At 45.5% G+C, this 10,494-nt stretch overlaps 1 protein-coding gene across 1 annotated transcript in view; it reads right to left on the bottom strand.

Annotated features, from left to right (window-relative positions):
• AKAP1 (A-kinase anchoring protein 1) overlaps positions 1-1,334 on the bottom strand; it is a 43,987-nt gene extending 42,653 nt beyond the window's left edge. Inside the window, exon 1 of the mRNA XM_036754209.1 lies at positions 1,190-1,334. The gene's annotated coding sequence lies outside the window, so the exon portion shown is untranslated. The remainder of the gene's footprint in view (positions 1-1,189) is intronic.
• Between the last annotated feature and the right edge of the window lie 9,160 nt (positions 1,335-10,494).

Here is a 10,494-nt window from a genome sequence, read left to right on the forward strand (position 1 = left end):
AAAAACCCGTTAGTCTCATACACTTTCTGCCAGCTGCCGTCCAACAGCGCTAAGAGCCACTAGAGAGAAAAGAAAAGGCTGGCCAAACTCAACGCCCGCCCCCTCCAGAAGCTGAGTCGAGTCCTGCCCAAGCACCTTCTTTCTAGCTTTGTTTTAAACTGTAATTCCAAACAGGTGCGTGTGCCCACCCAAGAGACCCAGCACCCGGGTCGCTGCTGCGGATCCTGAGAGAATGAACTCTTCTCCGTAACATTTGTCCAACAGCAACCCTGGGGGCCCAGGGATTGAAGCTTCTCCGATGAAGCACAGAACTCCACCAGCGTTTCTCTAGGCGTCAGAACTCCTCCTTTGGAGTCTCCATCATGTTCCATTTCTTCCTCTCCCCAATACACTAGCCAAGAAGGTTTTTCCTCCTCCTTCTCAGGACTGATCCCCGGGTTCACATGGTCAGTTTTGAAGAATACTTCTCTGCTAACGTCTACCACAGAGCACACCCCACCAGTGAAACTAACAAGGGGCCTGGCTCTCCGTTACCACCTGCCCCACTCTGACCTGGGTCGGGACTGGGGCCTAAGAGTGGATGACATTTTTAGTTGGTTGCTGTTCAAGGCCAGCATCTCTAGAAGCGGGGTGGGCAAGAATGGGGGGAAGCCAGTCCTCGGACCCCCTGGCCCCACCCCATGCCAGGGCTGCGCCCTTGGCATCCGGTTCTGTCCTAAGGCCCCCTCTGCCCGCTCGGGCTGGGTACACACGACCTTTGAAAAGTAAACGCAGACGGGGCTGGGCGACCTTGGGTGGGACAAGTTCAGCTCGGCGGCTTTCTCGGGAGCAGAGCGCGCGGCGCGGGCAGCCGAACAAGGGAAGATGAGAAGCCAGAAAGTGAAGTTACGGAGGGAGGCAGCTGCCCAGAACCGGCCGGGGTCGGGGGCCCCAAGAAGTATGGCCACGGTGCAGACACACAAGGCTGGGGGAACTGGGGGGGGGGGGCGCCTGCTGCTCCGCCCCGGGCTTCCCCCGCACTTCTCAGCAGTCAGGCAGCCCGGGAATTACCCCCACGAGCTGGGCGGACCGGACAGGCGTGGAAGTGAGGAGGAGAGCCCTGGGCCAAACGCCCGCTGACCGCTGCCTCCCAACCCAGCTGGGGCAGAGGCGGGGAGACCCCCCCCCAACCCTGATCACCCACACTTACGAGCTCTTAGGCGATTGCCCCCCCAGGCGCAGTCAGTCCACGTGCAGCTACCGCTGCCCCCGCCCCCCAGCCCCGCCGCCGCCCCCTTCTCCTCCTTGGCCCCGCGGCTCCGCTTCTCTCCTGCCGCTCCCCCACGTGCTCACCCGGGCTGGAGGAACTCTGAGACTTTAAATAGTGGAGGCGCGCGCCGACGCCGTGCACGCGCTGATAAACCCCGCCCCCTTCCTCCGCTCCACCTCCCAGCTCCTCGCGGTTCACCCTCCGCTCCGCCCCTAAGAGAGTACGCAGGAGCAGCCTCATGCTTCCTCCCTCCCCGCCCACACCTAACTCCCCTCTACCTCCCTTTCACGCAATGCCATGTTCCCCACGCCCCCTACCCACCGCCCTGCCTTCAAACACACGCAGGCGCGGGTTCACGCTGCCATCCTCCCTCCCTCCCTCCCTTCTCCCCCGCCCCGACCCAACTCCTCACAACCCCGCCTTCACCCCCTGCGCAGGCGCGGGCCAAAAGTTTCGTCCTTTCCGCCCTCCGGCTCCCCCGCTCCCATCCAACACGGCCTTCACCCAGTGCGCACGCGCGGTTAGAGTCCCTCGCTCCGTATTTTGCCCATCCCTCTACTCCGCAGAGAGTGGAGCTCCTGGTTGCTTTGCGTCTTCGGCTCCACCTTCCCTGGCGCTGACCTGGGAGGCCACGCTAGGTACGAGTCAGGACAAAGTGTTGCGGATGGGGTGTGGACCGGACTGGTTTTCTGAAAGCCTGGAATCTGACCGCGGCTTGAGCCCTCCATTCCTCCTTCTGTGACCTCGGCCGGTAGTCTCAGCTCAGCCACCAACTTGCTGAGTGACCTTAGACAAGTCGCGTTGCCCCTCTGGGCCTCACTTGTCTCCTCTGAAAAATGATGGTGCGCTGAATGGTTTTCCATGTCCCCTCCGGCTCTAACAAGCCTTTCTGCCTGTAAGGAGGACGGGCATTCTCTTAGCTCTTTCTGAAATTCAAAGCGCACAGCGCCATATCCATGAGTCAGTCAACAAACACTGAGTGCCTACTCTGTGCCAAACACTGTGCTATGTGCTAGGGATACAAAGTAAGGCAAAAAAAAAAAAAAAACAGTCCCTGCTGTCAAGGTGCCGGCAGCGTCCTTGGAGAGATGACGGCCAAACAACTGTACACAAATAAGATGTATACGGGACAAATTGGAGACATTAGCATTAAGCGCTCAAGCTACTAAAAACTAAAAGTTCCTGGGGAGCTCCTCGCCCCCAAGATGTTCCTCTGATAAGACGGATGAAGGCTGTGTCCCTGAGGATCACTGGTACCTAAAATCCAAAATAAAGAGCTCCTAGCAATTTGAACGGACTGATAAACGTGAAGATGAAACACGCCTCACCAGTTGTCTTAGTTGTGGGATTATGACCCATGAGAAAAGAGGCTCACCAGAGGGGCATTAGTCACCGTTGACTTCTTGGCTACCTAGGAAACAGGTCCCATGAACATCCCAGGAGGGCAGAGAGGGAGGGATTTGACCTAGAGAAACACCTTCTTACTCGGAAGGCTGAGTTCCACCTTGAAAGTCTCTGGTCCAGGGGTGGGGGACCTGCGGCCTCGAGGCCACGTGTGGCCTCTTAGGTCCTTGGGTGTGGCCTTTTGACTGAGTCCAAGTCTTACAGAACAAATCATTTTATTAAGGGGATTTGTTCTGTAAAGTTTGGATTCAGTCAAAGGGCTACACTTGAGGACCTAGAGGGCCACATGTAGCCTCAAGGCTGAAGGTTCCCCACCCCTTGTCTGTTCTGTTCCACGCTAAGACCAACTAGCTGGCCTCACAGAGAGTTCTGTGAGAAGTAACTAGAGAAGAATTATTTTTAAAACACATCATTAAGATTGAAATCTTTAAATAATTCTTGCAGATCAGGCTTTTATTAAGTGCAAACATTTATTAGGCTTGGTTAAAATTCATCAAAGGATTTTTTGGTTTAATTGCATCCTCCCCTGTCTGCCCCACGTGTTTGTTAGACTTCCTAATACTTCCATAACTTTTTGATACAAAAAGATGCCTGTCTCCAGGATTTTTAATGACAGTAGGTCGGTAGAGTTGGTAAATTTCCTCCGTGTACCATACAATGGATTATATTCTGCTACCAGATTCTAGTCAGCAATGGGCCTTTGTAGAGAATGATGTGGGTCTTAATAATAAAAACCTCCAACAGGAGGAAGAATTGATATTTTTATTAGTGTTTGTGAAGTTGGGGGTATTCTATAGGTCAGGGACAAATGTGGTCTATTAAATTATAAATATTAGGTTTTTTAATGTAGGAGAGATCTGGAAGACTTGCTTTTTAAAAGCAAATATATATACTAAATATAAATATTTATATATTATATTTATATAGGAAATATCCTATATATTAAAGCTATATATAAGATACTGGAAAATGTCTATGTAGGGTAGAGAAAATACTAATGGGTTGGGGAGAAGGGTAAGCTAAACCCAAGGAGTGGAATGGTGAAATACTTATATATGCGGGGTTAGATTGGAATATTCTCCATAAAACTTAATGCTGAGTTCTCCTGGCAGCTTCTGGGGACACATGTATTTCAAGCATGAGGGGGTTGCTGCTTTCTGATGATGGCAAAACCTCAGTGGTCCCTTCATTCAAACCCTGCTTTCTCACTCCCCATCTGGTGTGAGGGTTGAGAATGGGAGAGAATGCATCAGAGGTGATTGGCTACTGAGATAAGAAGAACCATTCACAAAGCAGGCTTTAAAAGGAGTAACTGAGGTTTCTACTGAGGGGTAGAAGAGAGTCCCACCCACTCCCCATCTGGGGCCTGGCAGCATGGCAACTTCAAGAGCAGGGCACAGAACAGGTGTCCTGCCTAGGTGAGCCTGCGTGTTGGGCCCTTGGCTGCCTCATCTGTTCTATGTTCTACCTCTAAGCAGGGGTGACTGGATATTGATCCTTTGATAGCTCTGTCTAGTCTTAGAGGCAGCTTCATGGGTTTAAGAAGTCAGGATCTCCTGGGTCCCCCTGTCGAAGCTGATTCAAAACATGAGGAAGATGACCACCAACCAGAGGAGTCTGACTCCTGATCTAGCTTGCCAGAAGATGTTGACCTGGAAGGAGACAGCGCAGAACTGAGTTAAAGGTGAAATAAAGATTCGTCAGTCCCATGAAATGCTCCTTCGATATTTTAGGTATCAACCTCACAGGAGAACATGATAGTAGTTGTCAGTTACTGCTACTTGCTTAAGTCTTTGTCATCTCTACCCTCAACATTTTCCACCCTCCTAACAGGACCATCCGAAGCCATGCTAGGGAAGAACTAAACCACTTGACTCTCCACTCTCTAGGACAGACCTGCACAGCTTGCCAATAGGTAGGGGCCAAAATTAAAATAAACTTCTTTGGGCAGCAGATGGGTTAGACTAGAGACAGACTGATGATGGTTGGTTGCCTTGGGTCACATCACAAACAGGAGAGAGTGAGCAGTGGTTAACTCTACATTTTTCCCTGGCCACCCAAAATCCTATATGTTGTGAAGGCCTACTTTAGGACCTAGTGAACTCCTTTTCATGGAGGCTATTTCCACTCTGCCTCAGCTCAAGTATCTGGAAGGGGCTCTTAGACCTACACTATTGCCCAGGTCAACAGTTAAGTGTAGGGGCAGCTAGGTGGTACAGTGAGTAGAGCACTGGCCCTGGAGTCAGGAGTACTGAGTTCAAATGTGACTTCAGACACTTGACACACTTACTAGCTGGGTGACCTTGGGCAAGTCACTTAACTCCAATTGCCCTGCCTTCCCCCCCTCCAAAAAAAAAAACAGTTAAGTGTAAGAGTGGAGATCGATTGATGCAAATCAATTAAACCATGCCACCTCACTCAAAAGAAGTGACAAAGTGCTACACCTGGATTGTGCTCAACTCTGTCAGGAAAGGACAATCAGTGAATTAGAGGGGTAAAGTTAGGTGTGACCTAGGTCTAGACTTTAATCAATCGATCATAGGCTTTAGGCTAAGTATGAAAAACCCTTTGGTCAGTTAAGAAGTTCTTGAAAATCATTGAATGAACTGGAGTAATTATGCACAGCAAATCTTTTATAATTGGTTAAGGAAACTTGTTTGTACCATGAGGGTCATTTAAAAAACATCCAGCCAGCTTGGATTCAGCTCCTGGTAACTTAGCGTGAAAGCCTATATAGCCCCTCAGAAAGAATTGCCTGGCATGGTGGGGAGAGGAATAAGACTAGCCAGGGCCTTGGTCTCCTCCTCCTTCTCCTCCCATCTTGGCAAAGAGGAGTACCATGTGAACTTTGAGGGGTATGGAGGATTTAGGATTTCCTAGCCTCTTATCAGTATCACTGGACCAGGCTGAGGAAAGGCAGATTCAAAGATCGACAAGGTGTTCTGCAGACGGGCTACACCATACCTAAAGCAGTCATCTTGAGGACTACTATTAAAAAAAAAAAAAGAAATTCCAGGAGCTGTGAATTACCCCTTCACCATATGTGCTTAATAATGTGAATCCACTTTCACCTGGAACCCTAGTGGGAGAATGTGGCACAGACTTTTAGGAGGAGTATTTTGTACCATCAATACAACTATGGTAAAATACCCCTTTCTAAGTAAGTCTGGCTGGCTAATTGATAACTGATAACCATAAGATGAGACATATTAGTTGTGAGGAGCTGGGGGTGGGCTCATGAGCAATAACACTAGAGGGATACTTCCTAAACCCTCAAGGCTTCCCCTAAAACTTAGAGAAGACATGGTACTCTAGGCATTCAGCTTCCCAGTGTGACTTGGAGTGGAGTGGGTAACTCCAGAGTATATGCTGCAGAGGGGAGTGCTTTTAATTTTTTTTTATTAAGATTTTTTATTTTTAGTTTACAATACTCAGTTCCACAAGTTTTTGAGTTCCAGATTTTCTTCCCATCACCTCCCCCCAAGATGGCATGGAATCCTATATATGTTTTACATATACCTTTGCATTAAACTTATTTACACAATAGTCAAGTTGTAAAGAAGAATTATGACCAATAGAATGAATCATGAGAAAGAAAAACAAAAACAAAAAAAAAAAAGAGAAAGCAAATAGTTTGCCTCAATCTACATTCAGACTCTATAGTTGTTTTTTTTAATTTATTTACTATATTTAGTTTTCAACATTGATTTCTACAAGATTTTGAATTACAAATTTTCTCCTCATTTCTACCCTCCCCCCTCCATATATTCTGATTGCCCCACTCCCCAGTCAGCCCTCCCTTCTGTCACCCCACTCCCTGCCTTTTCCCTTACTTTCTTGTAGGGCAAGATAAATTTCTTTGCCCCATTGCCTGTATATCTTATTTCCCAGTTGCATGCAAAAATGCTTTTTTTTTTGAACATCTGCTTTTAAAACTTTGAGTTCCAAATTCTCTCCCCTCTTCCCTCCCCACCCACCCTCCCTAAGATGGCAAGGAATTCAACATAGGCCACATGTGTGTCATTTAGTAAACCCTTTCCACAATACTCATGTTGTGAAAGACTAACTGTATTTTGCTCCTTCCTATCCTGTCCTCCTTTATTCAGTTTTCTCCCTTGACCCTGTCCCTTTTCAAAAGTGTTTGCTTTTGATTATCTCCTCCCCCTATCTGCCCTCCCTTCTATCATTCCCCCTTTTATCCCCTTCCTCCTTCTTTCCTGTGGGGTAAGATACCCAATTGAGTGTGTATGTTATTCCCTCCTCAAGTCAAATCTGATGAGAGCAAGATTCACTCATTCCCCCTCACCTGCCCCCTCTTCCCTTCCAATGAACTGCTTTTTCTTGCCACTTTTATGGGAGATAATTTACCCCATTCTATCTCTCCCTTTCTCCCTCTCTCAATATATTCCTCTCTCATCCCTTAATTTGATTTTATTTTTTTAGATATCATCCCTTCATATTCAACTCACCCTGTGCCCTCTGTCTATATATATATATATATATATATATATATATATATATAATATGTATATGTATATGTATATTCCCTTCAGCTATCCTAATACTGAGGTCTCATGAATTATACACATCATCTTTCCATGTAGGAATGTAAACAAAACAGTTCAACTTTAGTAAGTCCCTTATGATTTCTCTTTCTTGATTACCTTTTCATACTTCTCTTGATTCTTGTGTTTGAAAGTCAAATTTTCTATTCAGCTCTGGTCTTTTCACTGAGAAAGCTTGAAAGTTCTCTATTTCATTGAAAATCCATATTTTGCCTTGGAGCACAATACTCAGTTTTGCTGGGTAGGTGATTCTTGCTTTTAATCCTAGCTCCATTGACCTCCAGAATATCATATTCCAAGCCCTTCGATCCCTTAATGTAGAAGCTGCTAGATCTTGTGATATCCTGATTGTGTTTCCACAATACTCAAATTGTTTCTTTCTGGCTCCTTGCAGTATTTTCTCCTTGATCTGGGAGCTCTGGAATTCGACAACAATATTCCTAGGAGTTTTCTTTTTGGGATCTTCTTCAGGAGGTAATCAGTGGATTCTTTCAATTTCTATTTTACCCTCTGGCTCTAAAATATCAGGACAGTTCTCCTTGATAATTTCTTGAAAGATGACATCTAGGCTCTTTTTTTGATCATGGCTTTCAGGTAGTCCAATAATTTTTAAATGATCTCTCCTGGATCTATTTTCCAGGTCAGTGGTTTTTCCAATGAGATATTTCACGTTGTCTTCCATTTTTTCATTCCTTTGGTTCTGTTTTATAATCTCTTGATTTCTCATAAAGTCACTAGCTTCCACTTGCTCCAATCTAATTTTTAAGGTGGTATTTTCTTCATTGGTCTTTTGGATCTACTTTTCCATTTGGCTAATTTTGCCTTTCAAGGCATTCTTCTCCTCATTGGCTTTTTGGAGTTCTTTTACCATTTAGGTTAGTCTATTTTTTAAGGTGTTATTTTCTTCAGTATTTTTTGGGGTCTCCTTTAGCAAGTCATTGACTTGTTTTTCATGGTTTTCTCACATCATTCTCCTTACTCTTCCCAATTTTTCCTCTACTTCTCTAACTTGCTTTTCCAAATCCTTTTCGAGCTCTTCCATGGCCTGAGACCAGTTCATGTTTTCCTTGGAGGCTTTTGATGTAGGCTCTTTGACTTTGTTGACTTCTTCTGGCTGTATTTTTGGTGTTCTTTGTCACCAAAGAAAGATTCCAAAGTCTGAGTCTGAATCTGAGTCCATTTTCACTGCCTGGCCATGATCCCAGCCAACTTGAGTTCTTCTGTTGGGGTATGACTGCTTGCAGAGTAGAGAGCACTTTGTCCCAAGCTTGAGAGGCTGTGCTACACAGCAAGCTCTGCCACACCCACGCTCCTCCTCCCCCAAGAACTGCCAACCGGGACCTCAACTTAGATCTAAGCAGGCTCTGCACTCCTGCTCTGATTGGTCACTTAATTCTTCCCACCAGGTGGGCCTGGGGCCAGAAGCAACTGCAGCTGCAGTTCTGTAGCTGCACCACCTCAGCTGCCCCCTGGCAGTGGCCTACCGTGAACTCCTTTCACTATGTCCCAGCAGTTTTTCCCACTAAACTTCTCTGTTGTCTTTGGCATTTGTGGGTTGAGAAGTCTGGTTACTGCCACAGCTCACTGATTTAAGGTGCTATGCCTCTTCCGCCCACCTCCTGGTCTGGTTGGTCTTTGCATGGCGCATGCTGGGCTCTGCTCCGTTCTGCTCCCAGCTCCATGTGATAGACCCTTCCCAGCGACTATCCAGGCTGTGCTGGGCTGTAGCCCTGCTTCCTTTTGCTATTTCATGGGTTCTGCAGCTCTAGAATTTGTTCAGAGCCATTTTTATAGGTGTTTGGAGGGACCCAGGAGGGAAGCTTAAGCAAGTCCCTGCTTTCCAGCTGCCATCCTGGATCTGCCCCCAGACTCTATAGTTCTTTCTCTGGATGTAGATAACTCTTTCCATCATAAGTCCTTTGGAGCTGTCTTTGCACCTTGTGTTGCTAAGAAGAGCCAAGTCTATCAAGGTTAGTCATCACAGAAGCAATATGACTGTGGTTGTGTACAATGTTCTCCTGGTTCTGCTCCCTCACTCAGCATCAGATCATATAGGTCCTTCCAGGTTATTATGAAGTCCGTATCTTCTCCATTTCTTATAGCACAATAGTATTCCATTACATTCATATACCACAACATGTTTAGCCATTCCCCAATTGATAGTCATCCCCTTGATTTCCAATTCTTTGTTACCACAAAAAGAGCTGCTACAAATATTTTTGTACATATGGGTTCCTTTCCCACTTGTGTGATTTCTTTGGGATGCAGCCCTAGAAGTAGTATTGCTGGATCAAAGGGTATGCACATTTTTATAGCCCTTTGGACATAGTTCCAAATTGCTCTCCAAAATGGCTGAATCTGTTCACAATGCCACTAGCAATGTAACGATGTTCCAATTTTCCCACATCCTTTCCAGCATTTATCATTTTCCTGTTTTGTCATTTTAGCCAATCTGACAGGAGAGATGTGCTACCTAAGAGTTGTTTTGATTTGCATTTCTCTAATCAATAGTGATTTGGAGCATTTTTTCATATGGTTATAGATAGCTTTAATTTCCTCTGAAAACTGCCTATTGGGGAATGGCTTTTATTCCTATAAATTTGGCTCAGTTCCCTGTATATTTTAGATATGAGGCCTTTATCAGAGATACTGGTGGTAAAGATTTTCTCCCAATTTTCTGCTTCCTTCCTAATCTTTGTTACATTGGCTTTTTTATATAAAAAATTTTCAATTTAACATAATCAAAATTATCCATTTTGCATTTTGTAATGCTCTCTCCTGTTGTGACATGAATTCTTTCCTTTCCCATAAATCTGACAGGTAAACCATTCCTTGCTCTCCCAAATTGCTTATAGTATCAGCCTTTATTCCTAAATCACGAACCCATTTTGACTTTATTTTGGTATATGGTATAAGATATTGGTCTATTCTGAGAGTGCTTTTAATTCTAAGCAAACTGAGATAATTTCTTTGCTTCTCATTAAATCATTGTCTCTGCTCTCAAGGTGTTTAGGGCTTGCTGTAATAGAACAAGAACTGGACCCAAGTCAGGAGCCCTAAATTCTAATCTCAGTGGTGTCACTAAGTTAATGTTTCTTTAGGTAAATTACTTCACTTCTCTGCTCATCATCTTCCTGGGTCCCTTTTAGCTCTTTTATTTTGTAACTCCGTAAGGGAAAATGAATTATCTGCCCATTAATTCATTCAACAAGCATCTGTCATTTGTTAATGACAAAAAGAAAGGTTGCTAATGAATAAATTTTTTTTAAAAGCATT

This window comes from Trichosurus vulpecula, chromosome 4 (assembly GCF_011100635.1).
Source record: "Trichosurus vulpecula isolate mTriVul1 chromosome 4, mTriVul1.pri, whole genome shotgun sequence".
Lineage (NCBI taxonomy): Eukaryota > Metazoa > Chordata > Mammalia > Diprotodontia > Phalangeridae > Trichosurus > Trichosurus vulpecula.